Source organism: Dromaius novaehollandiae, chromosome 5, assembly GCF_036370855.1.
Source record: "Dromaius novaehollandiae isolate bDroNov1 chromosome 5, bDroNov1.hap1, whole genome shotgun sequence".
In the NCBI taxonomy this organism is placed as follows: Eukaryota; Metazoa; Chordata; class Aves; order Casuariiformes; family Dromaiidae; genus Dromaius; species Dromaius novaehollandiae.
In genome coordinates this window covers 15,863,682-15,880,931 of record NC_088102.1, presented here as the reverse complement: position 1 = coordinate 15,880,931, position 17,250 = coordinate 15,863,682, and the positions used below count along the sequence as shown (strand labels likewise).

At 39.2% G+C, this 17,250-nt stretch overlaps 1 non-coding gene across 1 annotated transcript; it reads left to right on the top strand.

Moving 5' to 3' along the window:
• Window positions 1-15,599: 15,599 nt before the first annotated feature.
• LOC112989968 (U1 spliceosomal RNA) lies at window positions 15,600-15,761 on the top strand. Its single transcript, XR_003260963.2, has one exon. It is a non-coding gene; the product is annotated as a U1 spliceosomal RNA (small nuclear RNA).
• Window positions 15,762-17,250: the final 1,489 nt, after the last annotated feature.

Here is a 17,250-nt window from a genome sequence, read left to right as displayed (position 1 = left end):
GGTGCATAAAGGTCTCTCTTCTGGGCACTTTGGACATAGTACGAGCTACAGGAAACCCATAAGAAGATTTGGGAGCATGGTTTGCTTAGTGAATAGCACAATCTAGAGTCCTCATAACAGCTGGAAATTGGAGGTGAATCAATGGCAGGGCTTGAGTGCTAGCTCTGCTCGGCCAGCCCAGGGAATAACCAGCCACGAAGAAAGCATGCATAAGGTATCTGGCAATCAATTATAACATTTTTGGAGGAGAAGCAGTAATCGAACAGTAACTGTTTGGGGGAAAGCAGTGATAAGAGGATAATCTGGTGGAGATGAGGAGACCACACTGTGTACAGCATGGCCAATTCTGACTACAAGCCATATATTTTGTTCTTCTTTAGTTGCTAAAAACACTTGGACAAATGGAGAAGAAAAGTCAATTCAAACTTTACCCCTCTCTGTTCTTTTGTCCTCTCCATCCTTACTTCCCTTTCTGCAGCCAGAAGCTCATTAAAGCATAAACTTCTTGTGACATCATCTCTTTAACCCTGCAGTTTGGGTCCCCTCCAATGGCCTCCTAATTCACACATGGACTACTCATAGGGCAGGATCTGAAATGTACTTTTCCAGTGTTTATGATGAGCTGATCTCCTGATTTGGGGAGGACAATGATGTCTTAGTCTGTTGGGTCAGCAGACTGGAACAAGGGCTGGTAATTTTACCAGAACAGACTGGCGCTGCAGTGCCAGTGCAACATGGGAGAGAGAGACTGGAAATATTGTTTTATCCATTTCCCTTACATTTCTCTAATTTGTTGAGGCCTATTGCTACAAATGTGTATCCACTCAGGACAAGGACTAAAGGGTTAGGAAGTGATGAGAAATTTGATCTCTCCCTTTCATTTCTGAAGTATGAAGTAACTGGACAGCAGTGCAGGCCAGACTCACTTTGGATTCATTAGTAAAGTTGTTTTTGACATTTATCTTGTGATCATTACCCAGTATAAGCACATTAAAGGCATATCAGCATGGCAGAACACCATACCCTAGAGCAATACTGTAGGCAACTATTCACAGAGATCTAGTGTTAAGTTTTTCAGTTAAAATCTAGACTCAGGAGGGAGCTAGACTGTGAAGCAATAGGCTTGCAATCCCCGCAGTATTTGCTGCAGTATTTTAGAGTGGAGGCCTAAAGGCTGGGATTAGAATGAGAAGGAAGTGTTAGGGTCACTCATTAAATTCTTCTGGTTCAGGGCAAGGTATGACCTGCACTGATTTTCCATTCAGAGGAAGCTTTAACCAAGGACAAACCTAAGAGACTAACAAAGATAAAGTAAAAGATTCTAGTTAAACACGGATCAGGCATAAGAGAAGTGCTGAAACTCTTTTCACATGAGGCTCCACTGCTCATCTGACCTGTGAAGTGTTAACCTGGATCCAGAAACATAGTAAATGGGAGAAATAATGACCTAGAATAGTAAAAATCACAGCTGGGGTAGACACAGGAGCATTATTTGTTCACCATCTCCCCTTGAGCCAGGACAGAATTATTTGTGTCATACTTGTCTGAATGTGGGGTGTTTTTTTTTAAATGAGTGAAACAATCAGGGAAGGAGAGGCTTTTAGTTCTCAGTGGCTGATATTGTTTTATGATGTTATTTCCTTGCTGTAAATGTTGTTTTGTTTAAGCCTTTTTCATCCGGATGTCCCTTTACTTCATATCTAGCTATGGTTTGTGGTCATGTCAAGCCTGAGTCCTATGCAACCTTCACTGGGCTCATATTCTGATGGAGAGACAAGAACACACTCTGAACGATTTCCTGGAGCAGATTTTTCAGTGTGTGCATACATCAAAGACTTTTTAAAACAATACCAATGAAGTCTGTACTATCAAGTTACTAAGAATACATGCAAATATGCTGTCCTTAAACAGTAAGCATTGCCGCAAGACTTTATCACACATTTATATAAGCCTGTAAGTTTCCGCTCTGAAGGAGAGAGTGTTGTAGGGTTAGAAAAGGGGAGGAAGGGTTGGTTACCAGTGAAAAATTGTTGCAGCTGTGCTATTATTTCAGAGATATTCAGATATTCCTGTAAAGGGTTAATTTTACAACTTCTTAAATTGCTCAGTCCATCCATTAACGCACATCTTTGTGTACAGGTGCCACATCAATAGATGAAACTCCTGCTGTACCTGAACCCTGAAATAGCATATGATGAATCTGCAGGCACCACAATAAACTGCACAAAACAGTCTGCTTGGGTGAAGCAAGAGAAGACATTTCACTTCAGTGAGAAAGGTAGACCAGTCCTCTGAATTCAAACACTCCACTTAAGTTCCTGCTGGGACTTCACAGAGTACTTGCTTTCTTTCATGCTAGATTTATTTGAATGACCTTATTATGGAAAATGGGATTTTATATCTCAATGCCCATTACTTTTTTTTTATTATTATTTGTTACAATGAAAACATTTCATTAAAGCCCTTATTGAATATCTGAGTGTGAATCTTGGGAGTGAATAAAAGTCATTTATTGAGTCAGCCTGAGCTGAAACTAAGAAAGCATGCAGAGTTGCGGAACTATAAAATGCTCAATGAGTTTGGAGTTTCATAGCAAAATGCTACATGACATGGCTCAAGTTCACTTCTAAAATAAATAAATGAAGGAAGGGCCCAAGTTGTTCCAGTAAAGGATGACAGAACTTCAGGGCCATGCTTCACCCCTCAGGGAAAACCTACTACCTTTTAGATGCAGGGGAAGTGAAGTCCCCGAGATGTTCCTTTGTGCTGGTAGCTTAGCAGCTCTCTCCATCAGCTGTGCTCTGCAGGGCAGAAGGGAGCTGCGTCCCCTGCTCCAGAGCCCGGTTTGCCTCTGCGGGGAACCAGGCAGGTGCCAGCACCCACTTCACAGAGCAGAGGGGCTGGAGCTGCTGGGGCTTGCGCAAAGACACAGGAAATTTCCTTTTGCCTTTGAGGGCACGCTGTACTGCAGAAGCTCAAAGCACAATCTCCCCCTCCCCCGATTAATTAATTTATTAAAAGCATTCTGAAGCTTTAACGTAAACCATAGTTTAGTTCTTTCCTCTTTTTTAACTATTTAAAGCCAAAAAGGCAGATGTAGTAAATTCAAATTTTCCTGAAACCAGAGATTTTAATTTGGAGCCTTTATTCATTTACAGTGATTTTATTTCCTCAGCTAAGGAGAGAAGAATAGATTCTGCTCCCTTTTACCCCACTGTAAATCCAGAGAAACTCCACTGATTTCAGTGGCACTTATTCTCGATTTACCCTGGCTTAGCTGACAGCAGTGTGGCTGACTGTGACTCCATAGATATATATACTGTTTATATGTTGAGTCTATTGTTGATTAAATATGCACACAAATGCAACAAGCCATCAGTCAAAGAAATCACATTTTCTCTGCTGCCAGGATATAAACTAAAATCATGAAAAGAAAATGCATTCCTCTGATATATTGAATGATACAATTTCAATAGAAAGCATTGCTTCACATTATTTTAATGTGATTAGTGCCTGTGAAAGGCACTGAATTAACAGATTGGAAACGGGTCTCCTCTGTTTACCGATTAAAAAACAGCAAAACTCAACAGCTGGTTTCCTCTACACTGTTATACCAGTCTTTCTTGTGTCTGATCTGGAGGGTATCCTCTGATGAACAGAGGAAATTTTCTTTGCCATTGCCACCTATTCTGAGGAGAATACCAACAAGAAAACAGGTAAGTTTAGTTACAACAGCTTTTCTGGGATATGAATGTTGGCCCATAACATTTCTCTTGGTTTGACCAAGACGATGCTGTAGCAGCATTTAGATAGTCTCAAGATGTTTCAGGTCTGAACTTGGAATCAAGAGTTGAAAGTCCCACTAGGTACCATTAAAAAAGTTCCACTAGCTAAACACTCAGTAAACACCTATGAGTCGAAAGTGTATTTCTTGCCTAAAAGAGTAACTCTCTTGGATGTCCATGTGCTTTCAGATTGTCGGAAAAGAAAGGCAATGCTTACAACATTTTATAAGAGACTTATCACAGAGAATTTCTTAATAAATTTAGTTAGGTAGATCCTATCTGCTCATCCATATTCTTATAACGAGATTCACCGTCTCTTATGCATCTTTGGCATTTAGTAGCATTTTGGTTTCACGGATATAGCTGTAAAGCCTAACTGAAAGTATTCATAATGAAACAGTGAGATGAATAGTCAAATATCATTCCAGCTCTGAGCATCTCAGCAATCCATATTTTGCCGAGAACAGCTGAATACATTGCATTTAGCCATACATTAATAATGACAATGATGTAGCACTTGGATGTAGCACTGATTTAATGTGTGTTTCATGGTTATTCACAAATGTCTTGATTTTCCATAATTTTGAGCACTCGTACAAGATACTTGGCACTCATAACCAGCTGAATCTTTAAGTCTGTCTGTGAAAATCTAGTCCCTAGTGGAAGGATGTCAACATTTTCCTTTTCAAAATTCTGATGAAGAAAAAGTACAAACTTTTCTCAAATATGCTCATGAAGATTTGTTGCTCACCTTTCCCTTTTGTACCTCCATCGGTACCTTGATTTTATTATTTTTTCTATTATTCTCAGCGATGTGCAATATTTATGAGTAACTGCACTGACTCACTAGAATTCTTCAGGGAATGAGCTACCACATGCCATTGCTAAAGATGATAAAATCCAGCCGCACACTAAGTTTAATACTCTCATTGGTAATGAATGAACACCAGTACAGTCCTTCAGGATCCTCAGGTTGTAGCCAGACTGTTTCTCATAGAGTCAAAGTATGTTGTTATTCACTGTGATAACAATAATATAAAGTATTAATTTTATTAAACAAAACAAAAAAAAAAAAAAAAAAGGAAAAAAGCCTGTCTTTGAGATTCATTTCCATGCCTGTGCATTCCTCAGGCTGCTGGCACAAAGAGGTTAATAAAGCCTGGAAACGAGGTAGTGAGTGATGTCAGCAGTTAGCACATTATCATTTTCTCTCATCCATCTCTCTATTCATCCAAAGTGCAGAGCGGATAACTTTAACTATCATCTTCAGCACAAAAAATGAGAGTTCAAGGCATTGTCAAGGAGCTGCTCAGTTTTGGCTCTTAATTAAAGTAAACATAGTTAAAAACATTTCCATTAGAAGAGAAAGCTTTAACCTCTCATAACATTCTGACCACATTCAAATGACAGTGGAATGCATGCTACCTCATGAAGAACTCGCAATATAAAATTTTGCCAGTATAATGGCTGCCAATAAAAAATATTGTGATTTTCATTACACTGTGCTCATTTATCACTGGAAAAATGCAAGGATGAGAACTTCCATACAAGTTCAGACATATGCCCTTGAGAGCTAAAGAATGACTTTTCAGTGCAGTTCCAGATGTTAATATCCCCACAGGAATGCAGATCCAACAGAGGAACCTACTACACTATATAGCCATCGTATTCACCTCAGTTAGTGAACATCATGCATCAATGTGGTTTGATACTATGATTTGCTAGTTTAGAGCTGTGCTGCATAATCAGCAGCATTGGCAATTCTTCCTTAGGATCTTGGCCAATTGGATTTGACATAGGGAGAAATCGCCCTGATTTTAAACAATTTCTTTGTATTGCACAAAACAAGGTAATACTGAACTTGCTTGAATTATTTTTATTTCTTTACATAGCAGGACAATTATAGCAAGGATTAAGACAGAGAGTGGAAAAGAAAGTAGAAGGGACTCCCATGGCCACAGAAAAATAAGCAGAAGAACAAGCAGTGATATGTTTTCCTTACACAGCTCTAGCATGCAACACCCCAATTACTCGGTTTGCTTCTGGCAAACTTCTTACCAGATAAAAACTGGCAACTTGTAAGGACTTCAGGAGATCAACAGTACTTCATGGAAAACTGGAGAGAAGGATATAGGGGATAAAAAATTAGAAGAATTAAAGTTTCATGGTCTCGCTTAAGTGATGGTTGAATTTGGGAGACATGATAACATCCTATAGATTTTCTGAAGGGAGGCTATTCCAGAGAATGATAAAGATTACTTAGTATTTTTAGCAAAAATACAATATAGAGAGGCAGAATCAAGAAAAATGAATATCAGGAGGGAAAAAAGAAATGCCTTACCTGAAAGAAATGTCTTTCCCCTTGGAATAATCCCCTACAAGGAGGAGAAGAAAAGTCTGTGAAGTTATTCATTTCAAAGTAGCTGGGGCAAAGCATTGCTAATATATGAACTGTGAGGAGAAAGTGCTGCTGTATTCCTATAGAGAGACCTTGAAGTTTTATGATGAATGTTTAGATAATCACAAGTGTATGAAAGAATCTGGATGCTATTTATGTTTACTTTATTTGTCTTGCTTGCAGCAAGAAAGCAAGAAAATTAACCACCTGATGATAGATAATGGGGAAAGAAGTGCTAAATGGGAAAGATGCTTAGCTGATGATGTCTTTACTGATGCTATGCAAGTCACAGACAGACCTACTGGGACGGTTTGGGGACCCAGCTCTCCCAAGTGGGGCTGCATGGCACAATTCCCAGCAGCAGCAGGGAAGGCTTATGCCTCCAGACTGGTCTTACAGATGCTTTCCAGGTCTTTGACCACCTGCTCCAGATAAAGAGAGCCAATGCAAATATAACACAGAGTAGCCCCAAAAAAGCATCCTTTACCTGCTCAGCAACTCTCAGATGGCCTTACATAAGTAGAAAAGTAAGGAGGCACTCATTAGCTCATCAAGGCTTCATCCCTCTCTGCTGTGGTGCAATTAGGCTGGATCAGCCACTTTCTGACCATCACATTCCTCTGCTCTAATAAAAGTCCTGGTCTGATGCCCATCATAAAGAAGTGCACTGTGATCTGTGACCCAGACAGCAGTTTGCTTGAGATGAAGTTGAGGCCACAGCACCAACTTTATGTGTTACTTAATGGTCTGATCTTTCAAACATTTATGCTTGGATTAGTCCAGTCTCTTTAGACTAACAATCATGCTGAGTCAGTGGGATTATCTGATGCTGTGTACCAACATGTGTGTTTGCAGGATTGCATCCTAAATCCCTTTATGATGCTGGATATCTTGCAAACTGAATATTATTATCACAAACTTTGAATAATATTATTCAAAGGCGGATTACAGCCTGCCATTTTTCAGAAACAGGTAACAAATTTGTTATGGACCTGATTTCTACTGACATCAAACTTCAGTGTTTTATCAATGTTCATTCTTTGATTTACAGAAGTTTCATAAGAAGAAGGGTCCCAAACTAATAATTAGAACAGAAGTCTAGATTTCAGGACTTTCTGCATTTTAATTTCCCCTGTCAGAATAGTTTTATCTGTGATCTGAGGTGATTTATTTATCATAGAAATAGAGCTGGAAGGGAATAAGAAGTCATTTAGCTTTTAGCAATAACTGGGAGCCTAGTCACAGACCAAAATGCTATTATGTCAGGTGTATATAATTCAGAGGAGGAAGACTGGTCTTAACTTAAAAAATGAGGAAAGTATATAGAGAATGACTGAGGGGACATGGTAATGGTAAGAGACTGCTTTAGACCTTCAGTAGGCCTTAGGATGCTATATAACATAGGCATTTAAGCTAAGGCCAGAAAGAAATGTCAAGGAAAGATGAATTAAAGGAAATGGTCATAGACAAGAGGCTGCAGAAAGAATTAACTTTTCACCTCCACAGCTAGAGCTGACCACAGAGCAAGAGCAGACTGGTTTAGGTAACCACAGGGTATAAAACTCAGGCTAAAGGTTAGATCTAGTCTGCCCAAAGACAGGATGACAAATTAAGTACATCCACTTGCCATAATTAGATAATAATAAGAAGGCTTTGCCTCAGGCTGATGTTCTTTTTGCTTTGAACTTATGTTCATATTGAGGTTGCCACCTGCACGTGCAAGGAGATCCATGCTTCCTTAAAATGGAACATATGAGGCTTGGGTGAGATTTAATAGTAATAAAATGACCACCAAATAATGTTTCTTAACAGCTTAAGACTTATAAGTGTCAATAGTATTATTTATTTATTTCATCAAATTATATCCTATGTGTACTTTTAAATAAAATGTTTGCATTAGACTATTTTAAATTAATTCACTATAATCTTTGATAGTTTCAGTGAAGGATTTTAAAATCAATTCTTTGGAGTACTTTGGCTTTTTCTGTAATGGTCCTTTGGAGGATTAACATCTCTCTCAAAGTAAATTATGCCTGTGTCATTCTTGGAGATGTTTGTCAAACTCGTTCTGGAACTCTTACTGTTGTTCAGCTAACTTCTGTGATCATCAAAAGGTATTTCTTCCACCTCAACTGTATCACAGCTTATATTTCATCTGTTCATACACACACACATTAAATTCTTCTCAGTTTAGGGCAATTTCCAAAGTTCACTGTGGTCAATGGAATCACTTACACTCACTTAAATAGAATCAGACCCTCAGAGATGAAAAACTTACTTTTTGCATTTTCACTGTTCATTGCAAAGTCATTTCATTTAAAAAAGAAACTTTCCTGAGCAAACATCACAATCTGTGGGTGATCAATGCTGTTTACCTTAAAATAGATTTCTGGACTGAACAAAACCTTTTTTTTCCACAGGTAGAATCCTGTCATGGTAAAATACAGAGTATAACTGAACCTGTAACGATCGTTCTACTGGAAATGAAGATTAATTTGCTTTAAATACAAAGACGGAACAGTAAAAAGGATAGGTTTTTCATATATATTAACAATTTCATGTAAGCATAAAAGATAACTGAATGTATGTTAACAAATTGTTCATTGGGTAAGTTTTGTCTCTGAATTATTTGGGAAAAGGTTGTGATTTTCTCAAATGTATTTGCTCTTATTGCATCTACTGACAATTCTATGTGAAGAATTCTTGATCGGCAGCTCATTTTTGAGCTGTGTTTGTTGGAAATGTAATTATATACTACGTTTCTTTTGTCTGATTGGGGGAGTGGTGCAACTGTTAGAAAGGGTTTCCAGCGTGAAGACTACAACTATGATTTTAAATTCAGCTGGGTGCAACTTACTGTGTGATCCAAATTGCACTGAAAAGCCATTGACTTCAGCAGCAGTTGGACTGTAATCGCGTTGCTCAGTGGTAACCCAGAGCTTGCAAGCTTGTTCATAAACATGTTCTGTGTGCTGAAAGGGCTGAAAGAACAAGCAAAGCTCTACAATCCCTAGTTATTGAGTTATGTTCTGGATTAACTACTATATTGTATTTTTACAACTTAATTTTTTTATAAGAAGGATTATAGGCATGATCTCAACTCTCTGTCCAGGGAACTGATTTTTAGATGCTTGTTAATAATCATCATTATTTTATTTATTAGTAATTAAACATTACATTAATAATGATATTATCATGGGATCAGAATGGAAGTTGTGAAGCTGAGGATTTCAAGATCTTTATCTTTTTTTATTATTTATGTTTAAGTGGCAAGCTATTTTAATAAGGTTTCCCCTTCACCTTCCTTTACATAATTGCTAGATATTTACAGCCTTAATTCAAAATTAATGGAGGTTTATTTATGGGAATTAATTTTGTTTCTATAATAAAGCTGCTAACAAAACGTATTGGTAGTCTTGTACTGTGGAACCAATTATTTCCTACTGTATATGTAAATAACATTATAGGCCAGCTAACAATTATGTTCCTGAACATAATTGTCACTAGAATTCTATGCAACGTTCTTCAAAACTACAGATAAGCATTAGTAACCTTCACTGTAAGCAGTTCATCTCCAAACTTTAAAGAAAGTATTAAAGATGCCCTTCGGACTTTGAAATAGTTTTTGATTTAGTTTGAGGGTTGACACTGAAGACCGTATATTGAAACTATTCACAGAACCTTCCCCAAAATACACAAATGAGGGATTTTTCAGGGAAGGAAGATATAGTGAAAAAGTCTCATTTTAAATTTGGCTTGATACACCAATCTCTGACTAATGTGAACCATCCCCACTAACTTCTCCATTAACCAACCTGTCAATTTATCCTGTGGCAGTGAACAGTGAAAAGTACTTTTTAAGAAGTCTGATGTGATCAGAAGATAAATGGACAGAAAGATAAAATGGCAAATTATTGTTCACAGAAGCAGACCGTGCTTATAGAAGTGTCCATCCTGGTGGTCTATTCAGATTGTTATCATCACATGACTCATAACATTTCACTCTGTAATTCTTAAACCAGAGGAAATTACTTTTCCTTGCTCTCTAAGTAAGGAATTTAAAGTGCAATCCCCTCTAGCTGAATTACAATATTTATTTTAGGAAGTTGTCTATCCATTAGAGGGGCACACATGGGATTTTATTTGGTAGCCACAATACAGATTTCAGTGGTAGACCTTCTCAAAGGTACAGAGAATGGTAAGGGTAGAGTACCTAAATCACGGTTGTACCTAGACGTCCAGTTCTTGGGCCTGTCTGTACTAGAGTGGATGATCCCTCTCTCCAGCGATGCAATTTAACTAATGTCTCAAATAATAGTGATCAAATCAAAAAATATCATCTGACAACTGTACAATGTGGGATGTATAGAGTGGATAGTGAGTGAGGTAAAATGAATTCCTTGCTGGTAATAGTCTTATGCCTGGCAATGTGAATTTTAATGATCCCTGTTTTAGCAAACATAAATACCATTGTTCATAAAATTATCACCTTGGTCATAAAATTACCTTCCCCTTTTTAAAATTCAGCAGAAGTATTTGACTCTGTGACCTTCCATGACAGAAATCCCATAGGCTGATTGCATGCTGTGTGAAGTATTATTCTCTCTTTTTTGTTTTACATTTACCTGTCGTTAACTTCAAGTGACCCTCCTGATGTTCTGGTGTTCTCAGACACTGTTAAAAAGATGGACTGGCTATTTTTTGACTGTAGCCTTCATAATCTTAAATGCTTTAATTAAATCCCTTCTCGTGTTTCTTTTTCAGCACTTAATCACCCTAGTACCTGCATCCTCATATGCAAATCTTGCTATATCCCTAGCCATCTTTAACAACTTTCTCTGGACTCTCACAGTTTTCACATTCTCTTACCCAAATGGTAATCCTTCAGATCCCAAATGGAATTCTGCATTTCACATCAAGGCCCACCTTGTCCAATACTCTGGAAGCATTTTTTTTTTATTTTGTATCATTGAATATAAAACTTCCATTTCTGTCACTGGACATATAATCTGAGACTGATTTAACATTCCTTGACACTGATCACCATGTGATAAGATTATTCCTCAACCCAGCCATGAACATACAGATTAAGAAAAGTACAAGGAAGTTGGCAAAATATCCAGACACAGCTGGAATTTCTCTTCTCAGGAGCAATGTGGTTGTCTTCTAGAAAGCTCAGTAGGAGCTGATTTGCTCTGCTGTCTACTTGGTAGTATGGTGTCTTCTTTTTCCTGAAAATTGCCCACTTTCTCTTCCCCATTATCTTTTGCTAACCTGGAAACAGATAAGGGTATGTTTTACCTAAATGTGTTTTCCTTAATCTTCCTGGAGCACTAGGCGGGATTATGCTCTCTGAATCTCTCGCTAGCATGCTTCGCCTTTCAAGCCACACAAGACTGCTTGAACCACTGAGCTACTCTGACAAAAGCAGAAACTCATTATGATCATTAATTTTCACATTTATAATCTATATCCATGGCTACGGACTATGGATTTTAAGACCAAGACCAGGTTTTCAAAGGCATTTAAAGTGCCTTGGAAGACACAAATGCAACTAGTGTAAGTCAGTCACAAATTCAGAAAGCCCCCCCTGAGTTGCAAAGCTATTATTCACAATTTCTGTTGATATGTAACTTCATGATAACACAGTTTTGTGGCAGTAGCACTTTATGAAAGTGTGTAATAAACTTTGAAAATGTGCCAAAATGATGCCTATCCCAGGATTTAAAGGCAATTGTTTATGTTATTCTGCTTGCTGTTGGATTTTTGCTTCAAGCTTTGCTTTATGTCTACAGTAAGTCCTCCCGAGCTTACAGAGCAACACAGCTGTGATCTTTCTTACAGCACGCTAACATGCTTAGCTGCACACCTGTAGCATGTGGAAAGCTTGTCCCCATCAGCCAGCGCGTCACTAACCGAACGGTAAAAGCTGTCCGGTCCCTGACTGTTCGCACAAAGTCTGTTGTAGGTATTTGCCCAGTGCGTTGACAAAGCTTTCGCACAGTGGTAGTTGAAATCGGGAGTGCTTTCTGTGCACCGACAGTGTAGGGTAGGAAGCAGTGGGACGTTTCTCTCTTGCTCTTCAAACACACCAAATGTAAACTGTCTGAACCACAACAGTTAACTTCGTGTGTGCAAAATAAGTAGGGCAAAGAAAGACCCTATGAAATAGCTGTGGTTAGCGGCTTGTTGAGCGGGGGTGGGGTGAGGAAAGAAACTCACTTTTAATCAATGTGATAATCAATGGCATACGGCATCTCACTCTTGCCTGACTCCATTTTTTCCCCTGTGCACTGCAGGCCTTAGTGACTTCACCCTTTTTGCTGCCCCGCAGCACTTAGTTGGCCGACTGGAAATCTGTCTATTGTTTTTTAATACAGATATGTTTGAAAAACAGACATCATTCTTCAAAGAAGCCTGCAGTTTAACTGCGGAAAGACTGTTTATAGCCGCAGTTTCTTGAGCACATTGATAAAACTCACCTGTCCTAGCTGGCTTCTCCCAAACCTGACTCCATGCATAGCCCCATGATGCCACTGGCCAGCAGCAGCAAAAAGCTGAGCCAGGGAATCATGTGCTGTGCTTTGCATTTCTGTACACATGAACCCCAATGCAAGCAGTATGGAAGAAAATCCTAGCGTGCTGCTGATCCTATACCCCTTCTTCATCTATTAATTTTGCATCCATGAAGCAAAAGGCTGTGCTGGCTATTCTTTGAGCAGGATTTGTGTTCTTCCAAGAACAGCTTTTACATCTCATATTGTGGCTCATCCTGGTAGCAGGGGCAACACAGGGTGTTTGCTCACAGCGCTGCTTAAGGACTTGCACGTTATGCAGAAAGTCCTGGAGGTCTGGGACTTTGTTGGTCTTTTTGGGAAGTAAGCACTGAAAGACACCATTACAGCATTTTTTCCTCTTCACACTTAACTATCTGAGTTTAGAATTTCATTGTACTCACGCAGCATGATTTTGAGGAACATGCTTTGTAAATTAAGGGCGCAGTCTGAGAAGTTCCTGAAAATCTAAAAGTTTCAATTTGAGCACCGGATGTTCACACCAAAAAAAGGGCAATTCTCTCATATTTATTATTTTTGTTAAAATACCTGCTTTCTTCCAAAGCTTTATTTTATTATTTTTCTCACTGTTCTACAGCTAGCCAACTTGAGACACACAAATTCAGTTAAAGCTTGTCCAATATTGAGCTGTATAGAAACTGGGGGAGATAATGGAAATAGAAAACTTACATTCTTTGGGTATCTGCTGAGGCTTTGATTGTCCTGAGAGAATTTTACTGGAAAATTGAGCTAGTTTTTTAGTGGTGTTTTAGGCTGGGTGACTCAGAGGACAGGTCATGATGCAAGGACTCTTGTGAGTGGAGTTTAAACTCAGTTTTTCACATCAATTTTTGGGACGATTTTTTGCATGTTATTCCCTCTCTATAATACCATTTCTTCATCTGTGAAGTAAGGGAGTAATGACCCCGACTTTCAGTGCGTGGAAAATGCTGCAAGTGGTAGGCATTAATAGTAAACCTTCTACAGGGACTGCACAGTGACTTGGTGAGATGGATTCTCTGAGCCAAATCATCCTGGAAACTATGCTAACAGATGTTTAAACTTCTGGTGATGGATACAGTAAAATTTTCCTCTATTTTAGAATAATTTTTCCTTTCTTTCCACCATGTAGGGAGAGAAGACAGTGGCGTCTCCCTCTCTGTATGCATTATCAAAAGTTTAAGGGAACAAACTGATGGCTGAGATGACACCTTGAAGCTCCTTCCAGTACTATTATCTGTAGTTCACTCAGATCTTAGTTTATGATAAGATATTAATATAATTTAGAGACAATCCAAACAGCTTCCATGGATTGCAGCAGTACAGAATATGATCCAAACTCCACTGGGTATTCTTTTCAGGTTTTCTCTTGTTCTTATTCATTAACAATACCACCTATATCTCACCTATAGCTTATTTCACATTTAATCATAGCATTCCTTCCACATTCTGCTAGCAGCAACGTACCTCCTCTAGTTGGTTATATTTACATTTGTTTGGTTCCTACAACTTCCCCAAGCAACTGGATTGGACTGTTTCCAGACTTGAAATGCGAATTCATGGCTCTGTGTAGGTGTCAATGTTTCACTCCTCTGGGGAATGCCCAGTGACACGAGAATCCCTAGGCTATCCCTGGGCTATCCCTGCAGAAGCCTGTTTCCCCCCCCTGCCTTCCACTTACTGCATATATTTAGCCTTGAAAAACATTCAGAAGTTTACTAGGTTGGAACTGAGATCTCTGAGTAGGTAAATTGAGAAGTTTAATTCAATAATATAAGTACTTTGAGAAGTAGTGCATAGACCACAGAAGGTTATATAATATTGAAATTTAATCAAATGTTGTTAACATGCTTAAACTAAAACCCTAACACATGCTTATATCCACTCTTCATGTGTTCATAAAATATGTCAACAGTTTCTGCAAGTCATCAGCTTTTAAGCAATTTGGGCTCTGGGTAGTTTTCTTACCAATGCTCCCTAGGAACTGGGCCATCTAAGCCAGAGGTGTTAAAGAGTAGAAACCAGATGACAAATCGTCAATAGTCTGTGATCAGAGAAGTAGGCAATTGTAGAAACATAGAAGGCAATCACATCCAGAAAGCAGCAGATCTTTGTTCTTGTCGGATAGCATGAGGGTGACTGAGATTCTAATGAATAGTTCTTATTTTTATGGTCATGAAATGATTGAACACTTTTTCATAAACCTGGAACTACTCTTATAATTCAAGATAATGTTTTTAGTGTAAATCAAGATAGAAACAAACATGTCTGAATACAGACTATCTTAGTACCCTTTACTTCCTTCTTGTGCCCTTCACGACAGGAGGTTGTGAAGGTTTGTATACTATGGGCCCTATAATGTGATAGTTAGAGAGCCAACAAGGTTGTCGAGCTAGTGTCTTGGCTTCATAAAGCCAACAAAAACTGATCTTATACATTTGTGCTGCTCAGTCAAGAAGTGTGGGATCTGATCGTGCCTGGCTTGCTGAACTCATTCAGCTTTTCTGTGATTCTTTCTTTTGGTTCCAGCTTAAACCCTCCAAGGTATGTGCTGTAGCCACCGGCTGTAATGTTTGTGTGCTTGCATATGTGTCTATATATGTATATAACACACATATACTTGCCATCTTTAACAAGAAAAGGAACATGTGATAGCAGCAAGCCAATGCATTGCATACCATTACTACAAACAATTTCCATTACAGAAAAAATGGTTCATAAGTCATGAGAGGCAGAACCTCAAGTGAGTCATGAAGGTAATTCACCTTTAGTTATTATCACTCTGCTCAATAGGCTTTTGATATATGTATTCCTTTAGCCTTTTTTATTAGATAACTATCAATGGGGAGCTTCATGCCTTTGATGCTTACCTGGCAGGGGAGACACTATGATCAGGCAGGTGGTTTTCCCAGGGCAAGGCTCATCCCTTGCACTCCAGGTGTGCTGACCCCTAGGATTTCCCCAAATGTGGGAAACTTGACTGCATAATTTGTGGTGGTGGGGGACTGTATTCATGATTCTTAAATTTTAAATTTAAAAAACTGGGAGGAGTGGCTGTTACACCAGAAAGCTGTGCTGCCATTCAGGGAGACCTGGACAGGCTGGAGAGCTGAGTGGAGAGGAACCTCATGAAGTTCAACAAAGGCAAGTGCAGGGGCCTGCACTGAGGGAGGAATAACCCCATGCACCAGTACAGGTTGAGGCGGGGGAAAGCAGCTCTGTGGAGAAGGAGCTGGGAGTCCTGGTGGACAACAAGTTAACCATAAGCCAGCAATGTGCTCTTGTGGCCAAGAAGGCCAATGCTATCCTGGGGTGCATTAGGAATAGTGTTGCCAGCAGGTCAAGGGAGGTAGTCCTCCCCCTCTACTCAGCCCTGGTGAGGCCACATCTGGAGTACCATGTCCAGTTCTGGGCTCCCCAGTACAAGAGAGACATGGAGCTACTGGAGAGAGTCCAGCGGAGGGCTACGAGGATGATTAGGGGACTGGAGCATCTCTCTTATGAGGAAAGGCTGAGAGAGCTGGGCCTGTTTATCCTAGAGAAGAGAAGACTGAGAGAGGATCTTATCAATGTATACAAATATCTAAAGGGAGGGTGTCAAGAGGATGGGGCCAGACTATTTCCGGTGGTGCCCAGTGACAGGACAAGATGCAATGGGCGCAAACTGAAACACAGGAAGTTCCATCTGAATATGAGGAATTTATTGTGAGGGTGCCAGAGCACTGGAACAGGTTGCCCAGAGAGGTTGTGGAGTCTCCTTCTCTGAAAATATTCAAAACCTGCCTGGACATGATCCTGTGCAATGTGTTGTAGGTGACCCTGCTTGAACAGGGGATTTGGACTAGATGATCTCCAGAAGTCCCTTCCAGCCTCAACCATTCTGTGATTCTGTGATAGTCCTCTCAGGACACACGATATTAAGGGTAAATTTGAATTTCAGTATATTATCAATTGTATGAAGTTTGTATAGAAGCTTTTTGTGTTCAGACAAATTTTTATGTTCAGGTCTGGCTTTGTGGCTTGCCAGGAAGGGTAGAAATGTCGTGCCTTGGAGTTCCTCAGTTGACGCTGGTGTAACTAAGGGTAGCTCTTTGGAAAGCAGCATGATCATACTGAAGAAACACTTGTACAAGTGAGAAATTGTACTTATCTTCCTGCTTTTTTTCAGCAGAGACACTTATGCTTGCCCACGTCTTTGTGTAAAACACAAGCAATCACTCAGAACAATAAATGTGACTGACACTTTGAATAATAAGATATCGGGTATATCTCTGGCCAGTAGTACACTAAATACATCTTGTTGTACACAAGCAGGTTGCTGGTCATAACAAGCCATGAATATGGAGACTGAGCAAGGCCTTGTAAAGTCATAACGCTATGACGGAATTATTATGCAACTTTGTGTAAAATGCATGCTTTCAGATTTCTTTTTTCCTGTCAGATGCCCACATGTACATACAAAGCATGTGACAAATACCAAACTAAATAATATCTTTTATAAATATTAACTGCC